The sequence below is a fragment of the Hemitrygon akajei genome, chromosome 5 (assembly GCF_048418815.1).
Source record: "Hemitrygon akajei chromosome 5, sHemAka1.3, whole genome shotgun sequence".
Taxonomy (NCBI): Eukaryota; Metazoa; Chordata; class Chondrichthyes; order Myliobatiformes; family Dasyatidae; genus Hemitrygon; species Hemitrygon akajei.
In genome coordinates, this window is record NC_133128.1 from 89,405,680 (window position 1) to 89,431,814 (window position 26,135).

The following is a 26,135-nucleotide window of genomic DNA, read 5'->3' on the forward strand; positions in this document are numbered from 1 at the left end:
TGGACAAATATCAGTCAGGTTTTAGATCAAACCATAGTACAGAAACCACTTTGCTTAAAGTAGTTTAATGCCAACACAGGTAACATATCAGTCCTTGTTCTGTTAGATTTGAGCACAGCATTTGATACTGATCATAGCTTTCTCATAAACCACCCTGGTCAATGGGTAGGTCTTTCAGTGACTGCCTTAAGCTGGTTTCAATCTTAAGTAACACGAAGAATGTTTGTTTGTTAGCTGTGGTGATTGTTCATCGAAAATCCATGATATTGTGTTTGGTGTGTCACAGTGATCAATCCTTAGCCTGTCGTTCCCAGTCTACCTGTTCCCGTTAGGTCAGATTATTTCAAATCACAAAATGAATTACCACAGATGACACACAACTGTATTTGTCTAATACGTGAGATGACCTTGAAGCTCGGAACCCTGTGGGTCCCGTGTCTTACGAGCATTGCAGCATGGGTGAGTTTGAATTTCTTTAAACTAAATAAGGAACAACAGGCATTTTGGTTATTGGTGGCAACAAATAACGTGAATCTTAGAAATAAACTTGATCATCTGGCCTTACAAATCAAGCCAGAAATAAAGAATGTAGGCGTTTTTATTGACGCTGAGCTAAATTTCAAATCACATATTAACCATATTACTAACACTGCAATCTTTCATTTAAGGAACAAGCGAGAGTTCAATTTCTTATAACATCTCAAGATGCAAAAAAAAAATTGATACGCACTTTTGTGTTTTGCCGAATAGACTCGGCACTATTTCAGGGCTGCCATTAAAGGTATACATCTTGTTCAAATAGCAGCAAGAATCTTAACAAAAACAAAATAAATTCTGAGCACATTTCACTGATTTTGGCAACAGTACCCTGTCTGCCTGTGTCCTTTAGAATCAATTTAAAAATACTCTTAACTGTATATAAGGCTCTGAATAACCTAGCTCCTCTGTATATTTTGGAGTACCTATCCCCTTACCTCCCTATTTGTAATCTTAGCTCATCGAAAAATGGCTTAGTGTTCCTGGAACTGAACATATAAAAACTGGTGATGTGGCCTTTTGCTTTTCTAAAAATCTACAGTACTTTTTTAAAATTTGGCCTACTTATAAGATTACTTAATGCCCATTAATGTTGATTACATTTATATAATTTTCTATATTCGATTACATTTTATATAATGTTTGTCTCTACTTGTGATTTTTAATTTTGCTTCCTATTTTATGGTTATATTGATTTGACTTTACAATCTATGCAAAACACTTTGAACCTGCATCTTAATGTATGAAAGGTGCTATATAAATAAATTCATTGTGTTATTATTACTATTATTATTATTTACAAATTGACCGCCATATTTTCAGATTGGTTACACCTGAACAATACTTAGTTGAATGAGTCTGTGAAAGCTTTCCATTTTTATTTGAATTAAACAGCATGCATTTTATCTGGCTATCTGGATATAGTTAATTCATAGCTAATCCATTAACTCAGGATTCAGTATTTTAATATTTTTCATGAATTCTTAAAAAGGCAGTTGTGCAGAGAATGGATGGATTAGTAATTGCATTGTTGAGAGGTGATCTTTAAGACCATAAGACATAGGAGAAGGATTGTGTAATTTGGCCCGTTGAGTCTGCTCCATCATGGCTCCTGCCCTTCTACCCGTAACCTTTGATGCATTTACCCAGCACATCTTTTCTTTGATAAGTGGCCCAAAACTGCTCACAACATTACAAGTGTGGTCTGAATAATACCTTATAAAGCTTCAGTATTACATCCTTACCCTTCTATTCTAGTCCTCTTGAAATGAATACTAACATTGCATTTGCCTTCCTCACCACTGACTCAGTCTGCAAGTTAACCTTCAGGGAATCCTGCACAGAGGACTCCCAAGTTCCTCACCACCTCTGATCATTGAATTTTCCCCTCATTTAGAAGAGTCCATGCCTTTATTCTTCTGCCTAAGTGCATGACACTATATTGCATCTGCACCTTCTTTGCCCATTCTCCCAATCTGTCTAAGTCCTTCTGAAGACTTCCTGCTTCCTCAACACTATCAGGCCCTCCACCTATCTTCATATCATCTGCAAAGTTGGCCACAAAGCCAACAATTTCTGCATCCAAATCATTGACATACAACGTGAAAAGAGGTGGTCCCAACACCACCCCCTACATCACATCACTAGTCACTGACGACCAATCAGAAAAGGCCACCTTTATTCCTGTTCTTTGCCTCCTACCAATCACCCAATTTTCTATCCGTGCGAATATCTTTCTTGTAATACTGTTAAGCAGCCTCATGCACAGCAATTTATCAAAGGCTGTCTGAAAAATCAAATAATCAACACTGACTCTTCTTTGGCTATCCTGCCTGTTACTTCCTCAAAGAATTCCAACAGATTTGTCAGGCAAGATTTCCCATTAAGGAAACTTTGCTGACTTTGGCCTATTTTATCAAGTTCCTTCAACTACTACAAAACCACATCCTTTCCAACATCTTTCCAACCACTGAGATCAGTCTAACTGGAACTAATTTCCTTTCTTCTGTCACCCTCCCTTCTCAATGAGGACCGACACTCACTTCTGCCCCTCACACTCTCGCATTTCTGGAATTCTGTTAGTGTCTTCCACAGTGAAGACTGATACGAAATACTTATTCAGTTCCTCTATCATTTCTTTCTCCCCCATTACTATCTCTCCAGTATCATTTTCCAGCAGTCTGATATCCACTCTCATCTCTCTATTACTTTTTATATATCTGAAAAAATGTTTTGTATACTCTGTTCTATTATTGGCTTACCTTTATATTTCATCTTTTCTCTCTTTATGGCTTCTTAATTACCTTTTGGTTTTTAAGTCTTCCCAATCTTCTACCTTTACTCCATTTTTTGCTATATTATATGTCCTCTCTTTTGCTTTTATGCTGTCTTTGGCTCCTCTTGTCAGTCACAGTTGCCCCATCCTCGCTTTAGATTACTTCACCATCTTTGGGATGTATCTATCCTGCGCTTTCCAAATTTGCCCCATAGACACCAACCATTGCTGTTCTGCTGTCATCCCTACTAGTGTCCCCTTTCAATCAATTTTGGCCAGCTCCTCTCTCATGCCTCTGTAATTCCCTTTATTCCATTGTGAACTGATACATTCAATTTTATCTTCTCCTTTTCAAACTACAGGGTGAATTCTATCATATTATGATCACAGCCTCCTAAGTGTTCCTGTACCTTAAGCTTCCTAATCAAATCTTAGTTGTTACATACTGCCCAGTACAGAATTGCCATTTCCCTAGTGAGCTCAACCACAACCACTAAAAACACATCTCATAGGCATTCTACAAATTCCATCTCTGAGGATCTAGCATCAGACAAATTTTCCAAATTGATCTGCATATTGAAATTCCCCAACATTGATTTTTTTTTTTTTTACAGGCCATGCCTTTTCTATTTCCCATTGCAATTTGTAGCCCACATCCTGGCTACTGTTTAGAGGCTGTGTATAACTGCCATCAGGGTTTTATAGAGATGTGTAAGATTCTGAGGGGCAGAAAGAGTGTGAATTCCCTCAGTCTTTTCCCTAGGACTGGGGAATAAAAAAGTATAGGGCATAGGTGTAAGATGAAAGGGGAAAAGTTAATGGAGACCTGAAGGTCAACTGTTTTTCTACAAAGGGTTGTATTTTTGTGGACTTAACTGCTAGAAGTTAGGGAAGATACAATTACAACTTCAGAAAGACAGTTGAATAGGTTTATTTATTTATCTGTTTATTGAGATACAGCACAGAACAGGCCCTTCTGGCCCTTTGAGCAGTCCCCGATTTAACCCTAGCCTTACCCATTAACTTACCAACTGCTACGTCTTTGGACTGTGGAAGGAAACCCATGCAGTCGCAGGGAGAACGTACAATCTCCTTACAGGCAGTGGCTGGAATCAGATCTGATTCACCTGTACCGTAAAGCATTGTGCTAACCATTACACTCCCGTAAATTAGAAAGGTTTAGACTGTAACAGATCAAATGGTGGCAAATCGGACACTTTGGATGGGGCACCATAACAAAATGGAGCCTGAGTGTTTTGACTCATTGCAAGCTGTGCCCTACAGATCTCTTTATTACTTCTATTATAATCCTTCTACGCTTTTAAATCTAAGTTCTCTGTGTCTAACCTTGTTTGACTTCAATACACCGTGTAATGACCTGCTCTGTATGAACAGTATGCAAGACGTGTTTTCCATTGTATCTTGGTACATGTGACAGTAATAAACCAATACCAATTCCACCTGTTTTTGTGCCGTTTGACTCTACGATTCATTCCAGAGATATTGGGAGATTATTATGACTGTGTAAAGTGGTGGGGGATTTTTCAAAAGCAAACTTAGACTCTGCTGCTTTGAAGAAAGGGCAAATAGAGTGAGAGACTGTGGGCCAAAGCTATGGGAGGTGGATGACAGGAGAGTTCACAGGCCCTCTACAGGCTGCTTCCATTTCTCACAGTTCACACACACATGCACACACATCTCCGATACCGGACAGAAGACTCCCTTCTTTCTTGCAGGGGTTGATCCACGCTGTAGGATGTCACATGTTCTAATCTCATATTGGAAAGAGTGCTGACCGTTATGGAAAAGATTGAGTAATCAGCAGGGCTTTAGGGAATGCACTCACTTTTAATTATCCCTTTCTCCCCCCCCCCCCCCCACCGTCCCCCTATAGAATCATAGAGTCCCGTAGAGTCCCACACACAAAATCAGATCCTCCAGCCGAACAGGTCAATGCCAACCCTTGTACTTAGCTTTATACTGTAAGTCCCATTTACCTCAGGGGCCAGTGGGGAGTGGGGAGTGGGGAGGGCCAAAACTGAGTGTATTCATTTGTTCACAAGCCTTCCAGGGCCCCAGTATAAAGATCATTTAGCCATGGAACAGAATGATCAAACCAAGTACCTCTCCCAAATCCTTAGCTGCACAAGAGTGGTTAAAACAGGACATGTAGGTTACGTGGAGACACATTATGAAAAGATGCTCTTCCCTGTAATGCACCATATAACTGGATTATATTTTTCTCAATGCTTCTGGTACTCTATCAAGAACACTTTCAGAAATCTGACGCAGGCACTGCATGAGGAAGCACAGAGCCTATGACATCAGACCACGTGCAACATATTTTTTGACATTATTTTGACCAGATTTATAAGGAAAGATTCAATGGGTTAAGACTTTATTTCCTGGAGCAGATGAGAATGAAAGGAAATTTGATACAGCTATACAAAATTATGTGGTATAGATAAGGTAAATAGGAACAGGCTTTTTCCTCAGAAGCTGGGTGAGACTAGAATTAGAGGTCATAGGTTAAGGGTAAAGGTAAAATAAGGGGAACCTGAGAAGGAACTTCTTCACTCAGACGCTAGTGTGAGTGTTGAACAAGCTGCTAGTGGAAGTGAGTGCAGATTCAATTGCAACATTTAAAAGAAGTTTGTATGAATACATAAATGGGAGGAGCATTGAGAGCTATGGTCCAGGTGCAGGTCAATGGGATTAGGCAGAATAAGATTTTGGCACAGGCTAGATGGGCTGAAGGGCCTGTTTTGGTGCTGTAAAGCTTTATTATAATTTTTTTTTTCTCAGCTCAAATGATAAAGCCTGAGGTACAGGCATAGCCAAGCACGCTCATTTCTCAATTGCTAGGAACTTTTGACTAGTCTAGTGGTGTTTAGTGTTGTATCTTTCTGGAGATTTACATAAATATTGCTGTGTAGGCCTAGTAGTTTAATGTTATTGTGTAGTGACTTTGGGATGATTCCGGTTGTAGATATTACTATTGGGACAATGTATACCCTGTTCATGTTCCACAGCCTTTCAATTCCTCTTTTAATTCAGCATATTTCTGGTGTTTTTCTGTTACTGATTTCTGTAAGCTATGTGGGTTTGGAATGGCTGTATCTATTAAGTAAGTTGTTCCTGCTTGCTTATCCTGTGTTGTTATATCCAGACAGTTATTATGGACTGTCCTATCTGTAATAACGGATCGGTTGTAATATAATATGTGGTACTCTGACTCTGAACTGGATCAGGCTGGTATTTATAGTAAGCTATGCTGTCTTCTACGAGTTTGTACTTTAAAGCAAGATCTTGGAGAATGATGTTTGCCACTTGATTGTGCCTGTGCAAGTCACCAGACTGATTGCTTACTTTTTCTTATTATCTTGAAAAATTATTTTAAAATTTATAGAATTTGCATAATGATGGATTTCTGTAAATCATGTTTTCTGTAACCAGGAGAGCTGTTGTATTTAATATGTGTGAACAGCAGGGCTTAAGAGAATCTTCACAGAGTGAAGAAAACCAGCCTTCTCTGATCCTCTGCTCTAGTCCAAGGTGCTGGTTAACCCTTTGTTATCCCACCTCATCCTACATCCCCAACAGACCATGTTCCCGATGCTTCATCCCAATCAAACAACACTAGCGCTGTTTGGACCATGGCAACTTCTTCATGCCTCTGACCACCCCCCACCCCCCACCCTCCACTAGCACTGATGTTCCCAAGCAACTACTCCCATCCCCATCCCCCCACCCTGACCCCACTCTCTGACACACAACACTTCCAGCAATGGCACAGCCAGTGACGGGAAAGAGATACACACACACACACACACTCTCTCTCTCTCTCACACACACACATTCACACACTCTCTGTCTCTCTCTCACACACACACCACGCACGCACACTCTCTCTCTCACAAACACACACACACATTCACACTCTCTCTCACACACACACACACACACACACACACACACACACACACACACACACACACACACACACACACACACACACACACACACACACACACACACACACACACACCCTTCCCCCCCCCCCCCCTATTGTATCCTGTCACAGACCTCTCATAAACAAAGTGCAACCATGCATGGCTGCTTTAGGAAAGAGATCCTCCCTTTTGTAGTTTTCCTAACAGCTAAATAGTTTTATCAGAAATCAAAATGTAAGAAAACTGATCCAAAGAGCAGCCGGTTCTATGCCAGTGGTGTGGTGAACTACATATACCTGTCTGGTCACGTCCCCCCCCCCCCCCCGACTGCTCCTGTGGCTCCTCCCACGGACCCCGGTATAAAGGCGATTGGAGATACAGCCCCGGCCTCAGTCTCCAGGATGTAGCATGGTGGTCAATTACTGCTTGTTCTTTCTTCCAGTCAATAAAAGCCGATATCTCGCCTCACGTCTCAGAGAGTTATTGATGGTGCATCAAGTGGTGAATACCCCATATCTGGAGTATTTATCTAAGAGGAGTGGGGTCATGGCGATGTTTTCTCTAACTGCCCATGGAACGTTGAAGAGCAGAGATGCAGTCAGAGAGCAGGAGAATGTGGAGGCTCTGTTCCCGAGTTAAAAGTGTGGAACAAACTAAACACAGACCTGCTGAACCCACTCATCAAAGCAAGAGGTTGCAGAATGAGTCTGAGAAACTCAAACTACCTGGAATGGGGAATTAGCTCAGAACAACACCATCCACAGGTTCTTTCTGAGGCAGGTCAGGGATGAGGAGGAGATGAAGTAATGGGAACAAACCCGCTGGTAATCTAAATATACTGTCAAGTATTGTGTCTCCAAAAACCCTGGACAAAACGTTAGAAGTGAAATTGATGTCAAAATGGAGGTACATCTCTTTATAATTGATAAATTAGCCAGCTGTTTCCCACTGATATACAGCATAAAAAGAAGTGGTCCCAACACCGACCCCTGCAGAACACCATTACTCAGTGACAGCCAACTGGAAAAGGATCCTTTTATTCCCACTTGGCCTCCTGCCAGTCAGCCAATGCTCTAACCATGCCAGTAACTTTCCTGTAATACCACGGACTCTTAACTTGATAAACAGCCTCATGTGTGGCACCTTGGCAAAGGCCTTCTGAAAGTCCAAATATACAACATCCATTATATCCCCTTTATCTATCCTACTTGTAATCTCCTTAAAGAATTCCAACACGTTCGTCAGGCAGGATTTTACTTGAAGGAAACCATGCTGACTAAGTTCAATCTTGTCCTGTGTCTCCAAGTACTCCATTAACTTATCCTTAACAATTGACTCCAACATCTTCTCAACCAGTGAGGTCAGGTTAACAGGTCTATAATTTCCTTTCTGCTGCCTCCCTCCTTTCTTAAAGAGTGGAGTGATATCGGTAATGAATTAACATTAAATGTCATTCTTATTTATTGAAATTAGGTTTAAGAGGTTGATTTTCTCAATTTGTTTTTATGTAGTCATTATATTAATTATATTTAACCTTTGGTGTGTTGATATACCATTACTGTTAACTCATTTAAACTAGCAAATATGACTTACATTTCTCTTGCACCCTTTGCCTCTCTCATGGGACATCCCAAAGCATTTGACTGCCACTTTAGTGTATTCACTGCCAGGTGGAGGAACTAGAGTGGAGACAAGAAACAGTGGAATCAGACAACACGGAAACCGACCCTTGAGTCCGTGCTGACACAGTTAAATTGATCCTATACTAATCTCATTTTATTCTCCCCACGTTCCCATCGACTCCCCTTAAATTCCCACTACTCACTTACACATCAGATGTAATTAACCTACAACCTGAACACCTTTGATATGTGGGTGGGAGCCGGAGCACCCTAAGGGAAATGGCGTGGTCGCAGAAAGAGCATGCCAACTCCACACAGACAGCACCTGAGCTCCGGATTGAACCTGAGTTGCTAGAACTGAGAGGCTGCAGCTTCACCAGCTCTTCCACTCTGTGACCCTGATTCAAAGGTCTAATGAACAAATCCAATTAAGCCAATTAACAGCAGGCAGAGGCTGAAAGAGCTTGGAAAAGTTTAATTATGTTGCAGTGATTTCCATTTCATAATTTATCCAAATCGTTCTCAAAATGTGTTATTGGCCTTTTTTTTAAATAGGTAAGCACTTCCTGTACTTGCAGAACAGCCTGGCTATTTTTAACTTATTGCAAGCTGAAACAACAGTGCTAAATACACTGGAATTTAGAAGGATGAGAGGGTATCTGATTGAAACATAAAAGATTATTAAGGGATTGGACACACTGGAGGCAGGAAGCATGTTCCCGCATATGGGTGAGTCCAGAACTAGAGGCCACAGTTTAAGAATAAGGGGTAGGCCATTTAGAACAGAGATGCGGAAAAACTTTTTCACCCAGAGAGTGGTGGATATGTGGAATGCTCTGCCCCAGAAGGCAGTGGAGGCCAAGTCTCTGGATGCATTCAAGAGAGAGTTAGATAGAGCTCTTATAGATAGCGGGGTCAAGGGATATGGGGAGAGGGCAGGAACGGGGTACTGATTGTGTATGATCAGCCGTGATCACAGTGAATGGTGGTGCTGGCTAGAAGGGCCAAATGGCCTACTCCTGCACCTACTGTCTATTGTCTATAAATTTAGAGTGTCACAATTACGCTGTTCACCATTTACTGTTCTCCTAATGTGAGGAGGGGAGAGGATTGTAGATACTTGGGGTATTTAGATTGTTTCCTGGGGAAAGCTAATGCACCTTTAACTCAATAAGGACAGGACCAACATCCCCACTGGCAGGTTTGCCAGTCCAGTTGGAAGACGATTTAAACTAGATTGTCAAGGCCACAGCAAGCAAGTATGGTGTAGGTTTTCAAAAGTAAATCAATGTGAGGTGTTTAATGTTTAATGAGGCCTGTAATACATTTTATCGAACTTCAAAATCTAAACACCAAAAGCACGTTAAAAATGTTTACGTAATAGCGACATCACATCAAATCAGCCTCTTAAAGTGAAACCCCAACTCAGTGTCAGTAGTTGTGAATTATGTACAATTCTCCTAATTACGTTACCCTACACAGAATTCACTAACCCGGCATTGTGAGCCTGTCTGGCGCTACGATGAGCTGCCTGGTTCAGGTCCCGTATTCCATGGGCAGAGGAATGCGGGTGCCTCTGGCTCGTCCGGAGGAATGAGGGTGCATCTGGCTCGTCCGGAGGAATGCGGGTGCCTCTGGCTCGTCCGGAGGAATGCGGGTGCCTCTGGCTCATCCGGAGGTATGCGGGTGCCTCTGGCTCATCCGGAGGTATGCGGGTGCCTCTGGCTCATCCAGAGGAATGCGGGTGCCTCTGGCTCATCCGGAGGAATGAAGGTGCCTCTGGCTCATCCAGAGGGGCTTTGACACACTCATGGTGGTGGTGTGATGCCAGGGGCATAGCAGCGCATACTCCAAATCTTGATGAGCCGGTTTAAGGCAATCTACTGAAATACGTTCAGGTTTACCCCTCTTATCTATGATAAAGTCTTTTCTCCCCATTCCAAAATGTGGAACGAGCCATTGTAAGGGGGCCTAAAGAGATGTTGGTGTGCATCACGGTGGACAAAAACAAACTAGGTGGAATGTATGCAACAGGAACCCAGAAGTGCTATACACTGTGATGGGAGATAGGAAAAAGTGAAAGAGAATTGAATTTACTGAGGAGGATGGGACACTGCCGTGGCATCAGGAATGAACAGCTGCCCCTATACCTACTCTGCCACAGATGTCTGCAGGTCTTCTTTTGGAGCAGTTCTGAGCCCAGCAGGACTCACGGGAGACGATAATGCCCAAAAGTTATTGGTCAGAGAAGCCCTCAGAGTAGTCTTTAGGGAGCGGTGAAACCATTCACATGGGCCTTTGGACTGCAGGTGATACACTGTGGTGTGATGTTGCCTAACACCGAGGTTCTGGGCCATCGCAGCCCAGAAGTCTGAAATGAATTGGGGTCTGCAGTCAGGGGTGTTACGCCTGTGCCCAACTCTGAGGGGCCGAAGGGTACAAACTAGCCCCCTCCTTTTTGAGAATCGCAAGATCGCTATTAATTCAGGTCAGGAGACCCAGGAAATGAGAGAGAGACGCAGAATCCACAAGGGGTTTGGAATGTCCTGGCCCCTCAGCAATACAAAGCCACAGGAAATGACCATTGTCTCTTGGAGATGGAATTGTGTATTGAGCACTGTGCTATTCTTCGACGTCCTCAAGGAATGAGCAACGTGGGCTGGTTGGGGGGATGGCATCCTCCCAACCTGATTGACATCTGAGACCCTGTGAGTAAAGATAAAAGAAGGTCTGGGGAACAACCCCTTTTAGACGCACCTGGAGAAATGATAGAAATCCCGTGACAGCGTTTAATAGCGAAAGCCGGTGGAAAGCCCACATGCGTCCTTTTCCATTTGCCTCGGAATTGGTGGGACTGACCACGGAAGACGGCTTAGCTAAAAAGGAAAAGGACACCGACGACATTTCGAAGGATCGACATCATAGAAAGGAAACGGGCAAGTTCTAAACCCCGTCTCTCTCTCCAACCAAAAGCTGCAGCTTGAATGAACTTGAGTGACTTTTATATTTCCATCGGACAATACATTATCCCCTAGACAACGATAGAGCTATCTCTTATTGATTATTATTATACCCGCGCTTTTAGATTTAGTATTGACGACGTATATTATCTGTATGTTTGCATTGATATTATTTTTGTGTATTTTTATCAATAAATACTGTTAAAAATAATACCATCAGACTTCAACTGACCTCTCTATCTTTGCTGGTAAGTGACCCAGTTGCGGGGTATGTAACAGGGGAAATAGCAGATGACATGCCAGCTGAGCAACCCAGGTGCTGATGAATGCCCGAGCCACATCTATGGTCATCAGGGACAACCTCTGACCAGCTGGACCATGGTCAGAGGGTGCATGAATCTGCAGGAGAGGGGGGAGCGAACCAATAAGGTCCACATTGACATGATCAAACCATCGCTCAGGGACCTCAAAAGGTGCCAATGGTGCCTGAACATGATGGTTAATTTTTGTTCACTGGCACTTCACACAGGCTGCAGTACAATCACACACGTCCTTTCTGAAGCCGTGTCAAACAAACTTTAGTGCCACCAGTTTCTGTGAGGCCTTCTGACCCAGATGTGAGAGGCCACGTACGGAGTCAAAAACAGACCTTCTCCGGTTTGTAGGCACCATGGGGCCAGTTGAGACATCGCACAGGAGAGACACCCCAGCTTCCCTGAACTTGATGTCAGCCACTGCAGGCCTGTGACTGCTGTTGAGTAAGCCGGGACCTCTGGGTCAGTAGCTTGGTGGGCTGCCATGCCGGCATAGTCAGCCCTTATGTTTATGGCCTTGACAGCTGGCCACAAGAGACAATCAGCCATGGTGTTATATTTCCCAAGGATATGTTGTATATCAGTTGTGAACTTGGACACATAGGACGGGCGGTGTAGCTGTCTGATAACTTGGCTGTCATGTCCTCGAGGGGCTTGTGGCCAACGAATGCTGTGAAATGGCAACCTACAAAGAAGAAAACGAAAATGTTGGATAGTCAGATAGCTCATGGTCAAATGTGCTATACTTCCTTCCGGGGGACGGAGCTTCCAGCCAAAGAAGGCGAGCGGCTGCCACACGTGTCCAACCAAATGTTCATGCACGGCACCCAGAGCTTAGTCGGAGGAGTCAGTAGTAATGGCCATGGGTTCATCGGAGAGCAGGTGCGCCAGTAGGGTCACATTAGAAAGAGCTCATTTGGTGTCATCAAATGCCCCGGTCATGTCCACTGACCAGTCAAGCACATGATTAGGGGTATTAACTTTAAGCCACTATACAGGGGGAGCATAAGTTCAGCGGCTCACAGAATGAAGCGGTGATAGAAATTCACCATGCTTACAAACTGCAGCTTTTTAGCAGTGCGGAGCGGGGGGGAGGGGGAAATCTATAATAGTGACTACTTCTGATGAAAGGGCTTTCACGGCTTCTGCTGAGACGTGATGTCCAGGCAATCCATACTGGCAATTAGCAGGGTTAATAATCAACCCGCGTTGGCTTACGAGCTTAAAAAGTGTGTGGAGATGAGATACGAGTTCGAATTCGGACACAATGCTGACAAGTATGTCATCCAAGAAACAAAAAGAAAATTTAAGTCTTTTAATCGAGTCCAACAGCCTTTGAAAAGCTGATGCTGCATTTTTCAGCCCAGACAGCATGCACAGAAACTCAAAAAGGTCAAATGGGGTGATCACAGCTGATTTGGGAATATCCTCCAGAGCATACAGGCACCCGATGGTAGCCCTGAACTAGACCAACTTTGGAAAAAATTAACTTTCCAGCTAAATGGGCCAAAATGTCTTGAATGTGTGGGTCTAGGTAATGATAGAGGTTGGTGACCTCGTTAAGACGTCAGTAATCACCACATGAGTGGCAACTACCATCGGACTTTGGGACCATTTAGAGGGGCAAAGCCCAGGGGCTTTTTGACTGGCATACAATGCCAAGTCTTTCCATGTTGGCAAACTCAGCCTTCATGGGTGTCAGCTGTTCTGTGTCCAGTCTACACACACAGGCATGAACTACAGGCCAGTTGTGGGAACGTGGTGCTCGACCCCATGTTTTGTAACTGTCATGGAGAATGTGGGCTTGGAGAGAGCTGGGAATTCACCCAGCAGTTAAGTAAACTCACATGCGCTTGGTCCATGCACTCGACAGAGTCATTGTAGAATTGTAGAATTGTAGAATCCCACGTAGTAGAATTTGGTGTCATTGGTGGTGATTTCTCGCAGAGCCAATTGGGACTCAGCTTGTACAAACCAAACAATGGCATTTTGCTTCCAAACCTCCGGCAATTTCAAAACGACGTGTTGGCCGACATGTTCAATAACTCTGGATTCATCCTAGAGCATCAGGGTCACAAATGTAGGTTTTCACAACTAAAACAAAGTCAGGCGTTTCATGTTTAATAAAACCCGTAACATATTTTATTGAACTCCAAATCCTAAACACCAAAAGCACGTCACAACAGACCAGCCTTTCAAAGCAAAACCCCAACAATATCGGTGGTTGTGAATTATGTACATTTCTTCCAATGATGTTACCCTGCTATGGATGTCGAAACGACACAGGGAACAGTTAAAATCACTGAAAGCATTCATAGAATCGTAGAGTCACAGAGAAATACAGGACAGAAACAGGACTTTCAGCCCATCTAGTCTCGGCTAAAACTATTAAATTGTCTACTCCCATTGACCTGCACCGGGATTATAGTCCTCCATACCCCTACCATCCTTGTACCTGTCCAAATTTCACTTCAATGTTGAAATCGAGCTCACATGCACCACTTGTGCTGGCAGCTCATTCCAGACTCTCACGACCTTCTTAGTGAAGAATTCAATAGTTCAATAGTTTCATCTAAAATCAGAGAAATGTATACAATATACATCCTGAAATTCTTGTTCTTCACAGACAGCCAGAAAAACAGAAGTGCCCCAAAGAATGAATTAAAATGGTAGAAGCCAAAAGCCCTTTCACAGTGAGAGGGGAGACATAACAAAACAACTTGCTGATTTACAGTGTTAAAAACCTGTTGTGTTGCTTTTTTTTCCAAGTTCTCTGACCTGAGAATCGGCAACGAGCTCCTCCCACCACCGAGATGGAGAGACCTGTATCAAACACCTGATGAAGAAGCCACAGCCTTTGGCCAGGAGCAGATGTCGTCAGGTTGTGCCCAACCTTCAAAGAGTGTTTCGACTCTTACCAATACACTCTCCAGTTGGTGGGTCAGCAGAGGTGGCCAAGTCACTGCCCATCTGCTCCTGACTTCCACCTCAATTCCTCCTGCCAGCTCCATATCCAGCAAGAGGCTCTTTCTGCTTCCTCCCCCATCCTGCCAGCTGCTTGGTTCTTGCTCTTTTCATCAAGGCTCAGCACAGACAGTAACCTCCAGGCTGACCTTGGACCACTTCTGGGAACTGCATATCGACCTTCATCTCCCATGATTTGGCAGTTCGCAGTAGGCTGGATTTAGGCTGGCGTGGCCCTCTCCTTGATGGAAGTGACTGCCCTGTTTGCCTCTCTGCCAGCTGGTTTCTTTTCACACCTCTCCCTCTCCAGGAGCTTATCGTGGCACCACCCATACTGTCCTTGTGTTAACGCTGTTCAGTATCCTGAGAGTACGTGTGTCGGTGAACCCCCCCGCTGACCATAAAGCTTGCAGTTAGGGTCCTCTCTCAGCCCCCATGTGTGCAGCTGTGATGGCATAGGGAGGGAGTCATACACGGACTGCAGAATGAAAGATATGTGGAAGGGATCCACTCTCCAGAGCTCTGCCCAAATGATCTTACACTTGGGTAGATCCCATTTCGTCCAGGGGCCCTGTGACCCCGACTCTACTGCCTTCGATACCTACCTTTCATCCTCATGGTTCCATACCCCTGCCTGGACCGTGTCATACCTATCCCTTGCAGTTGCACCCCCCCCCCCCATCGGTGGAAGTATGCAGAGCCAAGGCCTTGCTGTCCCAGGCATGGGTTGCCGATGAGGTCTCTCAATTGCAGGGAGCTCACTGCCTGATCTACGGCTAAGTTGTCTGTCCACTTTCGGCCCAACCTCGTTGTGACTCCTGCTTGATTTATTAGCTTGCTGTTGGAGCCCCTCAATGTTAACACAGTTCTACACTTTGCCACCTTGAACTCCTCTACTACCGATGACAATGGGAGCTGTAGCTGGCCTGATTTATGTAGAGCCACACTGAAGAAAAACTTAGGGGAGATCCCTGGCCACCTCCATAGGTGCCTTCAACTGTGGTCATGGGGAACTCGTACCCAGAGAAAAGCCAGAATGGCCTTGGTAGAAGACCATGTTGGTACTGGCATGTCTTAAATTTACCAGGGAGTTTATTCAGCTCTTCAGCCACTCTTCAGTCTGCTATACAGTGCTGGTGATGTTGATGCTGTCCATCATTGCTGCATTAAACCACTTTCCAACTGAGTTGTCCTCTATGGATGGAATAACTTCCCCTGACTTGAAGAATGAACTTGCTAGTAACCTTGCCCTTTTTGATCACCATGCATCTGGACTGCCTGGCCTTGAAGGTCATCCTAGCCCTGGTAGCTACATTGTCCAAGTTTCGAATACCCATCTTGCTTGGACATGGATTACAGTGGCTACTGCGAAGTCATTCATGAACCCCCATATTGCAGGTTACCGGATGCCAGGCTCCAACACTGGGCCTTGAGTTACGTCTGCTGCTGCTGATATGAGGAGCTTCTTACCCATGACAAGCAAGATGGGGAGATGGCACAGCCAGCTGGAATCCCTTTTCAGAGGTCTTGCCACCTGGTTGTAAAGTGGGCTGAAGTGAAGTGTAGCTTGAATCCTCCTAGGTAGCTGGTGATCATGACCCACGTTACTGTCAGGATATGGTAGTGGCCCAGGCCAGCCTGGATAAGGACGTGTGGAATTGATCCATAGACATTGGCTATGTCTAACCAGATGAATGTTAGGTCGCTTTTCTTCTGCCTGGCCTCGTGGATCAATTGGCTGATTATTGAGGTGTGTTCAAGGCACCCAGAGAAACCCGGGATGCACCTTTCTGGATGGATGTGTTGTTAGTGGTTCTCTATTAAGTAAGAGTTCAGCCTCCTCCCAAGCACTGAGAAGAATATCTTGCACTCCGTGCTAAGAAGGGAGGTTGTCCTAATCTGGGTGATTGTAGAGGAATCTTCTTCCTTTGGAACAAAGCTTCCTTCAGCCATTTTCCAGCTTGGTGGGATAGAGCCTTTGGTCCAAATCTTCCTCATCGTCTTCCACAACCTCCAGAGGAGTTTTGGACATTTCTTATATACCTTGTAGGGTATACCAGTTGGTCCAGGGGTGTCAGATGACTTTGCTCTCTTGATGATATCCTGGACCTCCTGCCACGGAGGCTCTGCCACGTTCAGCTCAGTTGCTGTGACTCTTGGTTGGGGGACTTTTGGATTGAATTCTAGTCCCTGATTTCTACAGGGATCACTGTGTGATTCCTGCAGAAATTCTTCCACCTCCTGCTTTGAGCTGGTTAGGGTGCCAGGTTTTTGCTGGCAGAGAAGAGCCCTGGTGAACCTGAATTGGCTTTTAACAAACAACGCTCTCCTTCTCTCTTCCTCCCTTCTCTCTTTCACTTCTGCTCCACCCTCCTGAGCTCAGCAGCTGTTCCCACTGGTTAGATCTTTGACATCTCCTTTTTCGTCAGGTGAACTGTTTTTGAATTGTTTGTTCTCTATCTCTCCTCTCAGGTGGTGAATCTCCCTTTCCCTCCTGTTTGGTTCCCCTTTCTTCTCCATTGGGCCAAATTGCTTTTTAACAAAGTCAAGCACAATGACTGTGAGGGAGTCGATTTTCCTGTAAACCGGTCCTGCCGATGTAGCTTCCAGGATGCAATCCAGGTCATCATCGAACTGCTTCCAATATTCATTGTCTGATGATCTAGGCTGTGTGATCCTCTCTTTCCTTGATTAGGGTGCCTGAGGGTGCACTCTTTGGCACTGGGTAGCTCAGGTGTGGAGAGATCTTCAGCTGTGTGCGGTGCTTCCTGGCTGGCGTTCTCCATCGTCTCACTGGGCACTGAGTCCATGCATTGCACTTGAGACACCCTCGTTTCGCGGCTGGACCTGCTTTGGTGGATCTTGAGGCCTTTGTTGATTTTGCAGATTTTTCTGCAATGGCACTTTGCAATGGATGCCTCCCCTGGTGATGCACCATCAATAACTCTCTGAGACGTGAGGCGAGATATCGGCTTTTATTGACTGGAAGAAAGAACAAGCAGCAATTGACCACCATGCTACATCCTGGAGACGGAGGGCAGGACTCAGGCCTCAATCGCCTTTACACCGGGGTCTGTGGGAGGAGCCACGGTCAGTGGGAGGAGCCACAGGAGCAGTCAGCAGGGGGGGCGTGTCCAGACAGGTATATGCAGTTCACCATACCTGGTCAGTGTAGTTCACTTGAGCCTTCTAGTCCTTCCAGTCCTGGCCGTTGCCGTTATGTCCGCCCTATTGAGTTTCTCATCCTCCCCCCCATCGGGAAACTCTGGGTGTATTGCGAATTTTGTTCATCCACAGCTTGCAAGGTGCCTATTGCGAGTGCTGCACACAAGATTGCTAGCCTTGTGTGCCCGTGCCGGTCTTTCCTAAAAGAGAGTGCGATTTGCCAAGTACAGAGCTTCAGACAGCTGACCCACTGCTCTGCTCCCGATGTTCCATTTTTCTCTGCGCGGCTTCAGTCCGTAGCACCGACATAGAATCAGCCCATCCACAGGGCCACTAAACCTCAAACCCTAAAGGCCCCAAACCACCACAAAGAGTTGAAGTCTGAGTGTAACTCCAGGTCAGGGTCCCCATCCACGCTGAAAAGGAAAAAGAGGGACATCTAGGGCAGAAATTAAGCTGTTTTTGCAGATGAACTCGAAGGAGTTGCTATTGAGTGCCATCGTAACTGTGCCTCAACCTATGTAACCCCCTCATGTTCCCCTTAAACTTTTCAGCTTTCACCTTCAACCTATGACCTTTGGTTGTAGTCCTTCCTAATCTCAGCGGAAAAAGCCTGCTTGCATTTATCTTATCTATACCCCTCATAATTTTGTTTATCTGTCAAATCTCCTCTCCGTTCTCTACATTCTAAGGAATGAAGTCCTAACTTATTCAATCTTTCTGTTCACTCAGGTCCTCCAGACCCAGCAATATCCTTGTAAATTTTCTCTGTACTCTTTCAATCTTATTTACATCCTTCCTACAGACAGGTAACCAAAACTGCATACAATACTCCAAATGAGGCCTCATCAATGTCTTATATAACTTCAACATAACATCCAATCTCAGCCAATGTGCCCAAAAGCTTTCTTTACAACACTATCTACCTGCAATGCCAATTTCAGTGAATTATGTACCTGTATTCTCAGATCCCTTTGCTCTATCACACTCCTCAGTGCCTTACGTTCACTGTGTAAAACCTACCCTGGTTGGTCCTACTGAAGTGCAAAACCTCACACTTGTCTGTATTTAATTCCATCTGCCATTTTTCAGACCATTCTTCCAGCTGATGCAGATCCCTCTGCAAGTTCTGATAGTCTTCCTCACCGTCCACTACACCCCCAATCTTAGTGTCGTCCACAAATTTGCTGATACTGCTGACCACGTCGTCATTCAGATCATTGGTATAGATGCCAAACAACAACAGAGCCAGCACCGATCCCCGTGGCACACCACTAGTCACAGGCCCCCAGTCAGGGGTAACTATCTACTACCACTCCCTGGCTTCTCCCACACTAATTTCTAATCCAATTTACCACCTCTTCCTGAATGTTGAGTTGAATTTGGAAGGCAGAGCAAACAAAAATTAGTAAATGGATACAAGAAGGATCTACCTCTGCTTAACTGATACTAAAATGCATGGAATTTATTGAACAAGACAGATGCCTTAACGCAAATATTTTAAAAATGGATGGTCTGGGAAAATCTGATCTGGGAGTATATGTCCGGTTATCCTGAAAGGCAGCAGGGAAAGTCAAAAAGACACTGTAGTCAAGTCATATTAAATAAGAGCTGGTAATTCTTGCTAGAGCAGCATACAACACTTGTTTGGGAGCAGTTTGATGTTTTATACATTATGGGCATACTATGTGGAAGACTGATCGCAGTAGAACGGGTGCAGACAAGGCTGACAAAGATGTTACCAGGTCTGGACATTGTAGCTATAAGGAAAGGCTGGAGAGCAACACACACAAAATGCTGGTGGAACACAGCAGGCCAGGCAGCATCTATAGGGAGAAGCACTGTCGACGTTTCGGGCAGAGACCCTTCATCTGGAGAGCCTTGGGCTTGTTTTCTTTGGAATAAAGATGACAGAGGGGAGATGAATGAGCTGCATAGGGTACTGGAGAAGGACAAGTAAGAAGGGTCTATGGACATACATTTAAAGTAATTTTATTAGTATTTCCTAACAAAATAAGAGGTGCTTTGACTCATCAGATCTATATCTGTACTTAGAACAGTTTTATTCTGCCACTGGTTTCCCTGGAACCCATTCACTCCCTAATGGCCATAAACTCTCTCCAATTCTCTGACCTCCCATTCACACAGGGGTAATATACAGCAGCCAATTTATCCATCAGCCGCCCTATCTCTGCGGAATGAGAGGAAACCCAAACTGGAATTGGTGGGAGAGATGGAGGTAGGAGTAAGATAGCTTAAACACTACGTGGATCTGCAGTTGAGAAGCCTGTGATCCTCAGGGCTGGGGATCCAGTGCTGGAATTAGGCTAATTTCTCTTTGACTAGCACAGACATGGTAAGCTGAATAGCCTTTTTTGAAACTATTTTTTCCTGTGATTTAAATATTATTTTAATTTCTTCATTCCTTATTAACTGAAATTTCCCATCTCATTATGCATAAGTAAGTGCTCCTCCATTTAAAATGCATTGTGAGCCACTTAAAGGCATTAAAGGCAAGTTCAGCCTTCACTTTATGTCTATTTCAGCATGAAAATCTTCACTTTATGTGTAATGGCACATTCTTATCTAATCATATTCTTTGCTGGTTCTGCAAAATAGATGATCCCTTCTTTCTGAAGATTCACTTTCAAGGACTCTTCATCTCATGTTCCTAATAGTTATTGCTTATTCTTTTTTCCTCCTTTGTACTTGCTCGATTTATTGACTTTTGCATGTTGGTTGGTTGGGTGCGGTCTCATTGCTTCTATTACAGTTCTTAGATTTACTGAGTATGCCCACAAGAGAACAAGTCTCTGGGTAGTATATGGTGACATACTGTATATGTAACCATATAACAATTACAGCACGGAAACAGGCCATCTCGGCCCTTCTAGTCCATGCCAACGCTTACACTCACCTAGTCCCACCGACCTGCACTCAGCCCATAACCCTCCATTCCTTTCCTGTCCATATACCTATCCAGTTTTACTTTAAATGACAATACCAAACCTACCTCTTCCACTTCTACTGGAAGCTCGTTCCACACAGCTACCACTCTCTGAGTGAAGAAATTCCCCCTCGTGTTACCCTTAAACTTTTGCCCCCTAACTCTCAATTCATGTCCTCTTGTTTGAATCTCCCCTACTCTCAATGGAAAAAGCCTATCCACGTCAACTCTATCTATCCCCCTCATAATTTTAAATACCTCTATCAAGTCCCCCCTCAACCTTCTACGCTCCAAAGAATAAAGACCTAACTTGTTCAATCTTTCCCTGTAACTTAGGTGCTGAAACCCAGGTAACATTCTAGTAAATCTTCTCTGTACTCTCTCTATTTTGTTGACATCTTTCCTATAATTCAGTGACCAGAACTGTACACAATAATCCAAATTTGGCCTTATCAATGCCTTGTACAATTTTAACTTTACATCCCAACTCCTATACACAATACTCTGATTTATAAAGGCCAACATACCAAAAGCTTTCTTCACCACCCTATCCACATGAGATTCCACCTTCAGGGAACTATGCACCATTATTTCTAGATCACTCTGTTCTATTGTATTCTTCAATGCTCTACCATTTACCATGTATGTCCTATTTGGATTATTCCTACCAAAATGTAGCACTTCACACTTATCAGCATTAAACTCCATCTGCCATCGTTCAGCCCACTCTTCTAACTGGCCTAAATCTCTCTGCAAGCTTTGAAAACCTACTTCATTATCCACAACGCCACCTACCTTAGTATCATCTGCATACTTACTAATCCAATTTACCACCCCTTCATCCAGATCATTAATGTATATGACAAACAACACTGGACCCAGTACAGATCCCTGAGGCACACCACTAGTCACCGGCCTCCAACCTGACAAACAGTTATCCACCAAACTTTGTACTTTGATAATAAATTTACTTTGGACTTTGAATTTGATTGTCCTTCTGGATCAGCTCTCTTGGAGAATCTGTGCTCCAAGAATAAATATTGGGAAATGCTGGACAGTCTGCACTACTCACTTCCATCAGATGTCAAACCTGTAAAATAACTGTCGCTGGGTGAGGCTCATTGCTGACCAAGAACTGATGCAATCCACCCTACTGCTGCTCAGGCTTGACTTGCAAACTTAGTGTTCAACACATCTAAACTTATTTTCACCACATAATTGATGGAAACAGGGACTTCTGTCTGGAAATTATTTATAACAGCCTTTTTCAGTGCTATGCACTGGAAAATTGGCATTTCATGGAAAGAAATGCAATAATGCTGTTTTTACTGTGTGAATCACCCCAGCCCAGGAATTAGACTGGGCACTTTATGTCATGTTTTTCACAAAAAACACATTTTCCTCACAAGTGTGCATCACAGATGGACTGTGAACGCAGAGTGGCAGTTAAAATAGGAGGGAACCAAAAGGTTTTCCACAGACTTGTGAATAGTCAGCAAGGAGGAAATGCAGTGGGGGGCTGATTAAAAAGAAGAAGGCAACCTGTGCATGGAAACAAGGAGCACACCCAACAGAAGTTAAAAGGTATGAGGGCACTGCCCCTTCTCCAGGTACAACCATGTCGATGCTACGGTCAAGAAAACACTCCAGCACCTTTACTTCCTCAGAAGGCTAAGGAAATGTGGCACATCTCCATTCACTTGCACCCACTTTTATAGATTTACCATGGAAACCATTCTTTCCAGATGCATCACAGTTTGGTATTTTAACTGTTCTGCCCTGCACTGCAAGAGAGTCTTGGATCAGAGCACATGGACTCTAAATAGAAGAATGACCCTAAATATAGAATTTAGGAGCAATTTGTTCAACCAGAGTGTGGCAAACCTAAGCTTCTCTTTGCCACAGCTGGCTGCGGAGGCCAAGTCACTGGGGTATATTCAATGCAGAGGTTAACAGGCTTTTGATTAGTAAGGGTGTAAAACATTACAGGGAGAAAGCAGGAAAATGGGGCTGAGAGGGAAAATAAATCAGACATGATCAAATGGCAGAATAGACTTGACCGACCAAATGGACATTCTGTTCCTGTGTCTTATGGCCTTACTCTGTAGATAGACCCAATCACCATGAAACCAGTCCCGCCCCCACCCATTGATCCTGCATACACTTCTTGCTAGATCACAAAAACATCCAACATAGTTAAATACCCTTCCCATCAGGCAGAGGATACAAAAGCTTGAGACACATACAACCAGACCCAAAGACAGCTTCTACCCTGCTGTATATAGTTCTTGAATGGACCTCTTTGAACATAAAACATAGAAATCTACTGCATATTACAGGCCCTTCAGCCCACAATGTTGTGCTGATCATGCAACCTACTCAAGAAACTGCCTAGAATTTCCCTTCTGCATAGCCCTTTATTTTGCTAAACTCCATTTGCCTATCTATCTTAAAAGACCCTATTGTATCTGCCTCCACCACCTTCACTGGCAGTGCGTTCCACGCACCCACCACTCTCTGTGTGAAAAACTTACCCCTGACACCCCCTCTGTACCTACTTCCAAGCACCTTAGAACTATACCCCCTTGTGTTAGCCATTTCAGCCCTGAGAAAAAGCCTCTGGCTATCCACATGATCAATGTCTTTCATCATCTTATATGCCTCTATCAGGTCACTTCTCATCCTCCATCAGCCCAAGGAGAAAAGGCCAAGTTCACTCAATCTATTCTCATAAGGCATGCTCCCCAATCCAGGCAACATCTTAGTAAATCTCCTCTGCACCCTATCTATGGCTTCCACATCCTTCTTGTAGAGAGGTGACCAGACCTGAACAAGTGAGGGTTGACCAAGTTCTTGTACAGTTGTAACAGTATCTCATGGCTCTTGAACTCAATCCCAGAGTTGATAAATGCCAACTCGCCATACGTCTTCTTAACATTGTCAACCTGCGCAACAGCTTTGAGTATCCTATGGACACCAACCCCAAGATCCTTCTGATCCTCCACACTGCCAAGAGTCTTACCATTAATACTATATTCTGCCATCATATTTGACCTACCAAAATGAGCCACCTCACACTTATCTGGGTTGAACTCCATCTGCCACTTCTCAGCCAAGTTCTACATCCTATCAATGTCTCGCTGTCTCTGACAGCCCTACACACTATCCACAACACCCCCAACCTTTGTGTCATCAGCAAAAGTACTAACCCACCCTTCTACTTCATCATCCAGATCAATTATAAAAATCACGAAGAGTAGGGGTCTCAGAACAAATCCCTGCAGAACACCACTGGTCACCGGCCTCCATGCAGAATATGACCTGTCTACAACCACCCTTTGCCTTCTGTGGGCAAGCCAGTTCTGGATCCACAAAGCAAGGTCTCCGGGATCCCATACCTCTCTGCTTTCTGAATGAGCCTTGCATGGGGAACCTTATCAAATGCCTTGTAAAATCCATATACACTACAACGACTGCTCTATCTTCATCAGTGCGATTTGTTACATCCTCAAAAATTCAATCAGGCTCGAAAGGCATGACCTGCCTTTGACAAAGCCATGCTGACTATTCCTAATCATATTATGTCTCTCCAAATGCTCATAAATCCTGCCTCTCAGGATCTTCTCCAACAAATTGCCCACTACTGAAGCCAGACTCACTGGTCTATAATTTCTTGGGTTTTCTTGAACAAGGGAAAAACATTTGCAACCCCCCAATCCTCTGGTACTTCTCCCATCCCCAATGATGACGCAAAGATCATCCCCAGAGGCTCAGCAATCTCTTCCCTCGCTGCCCACAGTAGCCTGGATATATCTCGTTCTGTCTTACGTGATAAAAGTAATTCTTGATTTCTCAGTCTACCTCACCATGACCCTCGCACCTCATTGTCTACCTGCCTTGCACTGATTCTGTACCTGCAACACTTCAGTGCACACTATATTCTGTTGCTGCTTTTCCATTTGTATTTCTTCAATGTACTCACTTTTGGAATGATCTGTATGGACGGCATGCAAAACCAAGTTTTCACTATATCTCGGTACATAGAGTCATAGAAAAGTACGGCCCAGAAACAAGATCTTTGGCCCATCTAGTCCTTGCCAAGCTATTTAAACTGCCTACTCCCACTGACCTGCACTGGGACCATAACCCTCCATACCCCTACCACCCATGTACCGACCAAAACTTATTTTAAACATTGAAATCAAGCTGGCATGTGCTACTTGCACTGGCAGCTCGTTCCAATAATCATGACAATAATAATCTAATTACCAAATGAAGAAGAGCTCAACAGTCGGGAGAGGCTAGGAAAATTCTAGGCCCAAAATTAACAAGGAAGAGGTGCTTAATGAGAGCAGGTGACATCATCTCAATGGAATACATGTTGGTTTGCTGAGGGACGTGGGGCTTGCTGCAATCTGGGGTGATTGCTTGGAGTTTAGGAGACTGAAGGGTGACCTTACAGTGAAATAAAGCATGGTGAAAGGCATAGATGGGATAGATACGTACAGTTTCTACCCCAGGGAAAGAAATTCAAATCCAATAGGAATAAGGTAAGGGGGGAAAGATCTTAACGAGAACTAGGGGGCAACGTCTTTACACAGATGGTGATGTGTATATAGAATGAGCTGCCAGAGGAAGTGCTTCAACTGCAAATGCAAAAACAGCATTTAAAAGACACTTGGACAGGTACATGGGTAGAAAAGGGACATGGCCAAATGGGGGCAAGTGGGGTGGGCATCTTTGATGCCATGTTCCATGCTGTGTGACTCTATGGGAAATGGGCAACATAACATTCTTATTCAACAAGCAGTGTAAGGGCGTCCTGGGTAAGGTGGCGATAAAGTTAACCGAGTGCTTAATAAACTGTTGGAGCAGCTTGAGTTAATAAACTGGCACCGTGGGTAGGAAGGTGACTTGAGGACAAGAGCAAGGAGTAATGGGAAACAGTTGTTTCTATGGTGGAAAGGATTTCTCGAGGTTAGTGCTACACACTGCTGGATTTGAGATACAGTATGTTAGCCACTTGGATAAGGTATGCATGATTCACTTTCTAAACATTCAGATGCCATAAAACCTGGGAGTTGTGGTCAGAGATGGCGAGGTGAGTAATAGACCACCAGAAACTACGGATAGGCTGCAGAATCAGAGACGTGTAAGGAGAGGCATTTCAATAGAATGAACAACAAGAACAACATAGTTATGGAGTGTGATGGAACAGAGGAACTGGATGTGTGCCTCTTCTACTTCTTCTCGTTTGCCTATTACTTCCCCCGGGGCTCTCTCCTTCCCTTTCTCCTCTCCTATCAGATCCCTTCCTCTCCAGCCCGTGAACATTTCCACCCACCTGGTTTCACATATCACCCTTCCACTGGCCTCCTTCTCCTCCCTGCCCCCACAT

The 26,135-nt window shown here is 44.2% G+C and overlaps 1 long non-coding RNA gene across 1 annotated transcript in view; it reads left to right on the forward strand.

The window, feature by feature from the left end:
• The first annotated feature begins 282 nt into the window (after positions 1 to 282).
• The window catches only part of LOC140727332 (uncharacterized), a 133,317-nt gene continuing 107,464 nt past the window's right edge, over positions 283 to 26,135 (forward strand). Inside the window, exon 1 of the long non-coding RNA XR_012098828.1 lies at positions 283 to 459. This is a non-coding gene — a long non-coding RNA (uncharacterized lncRNA). The remainder of the gene's footprint in view (positions 460 to 26,135) is intronic.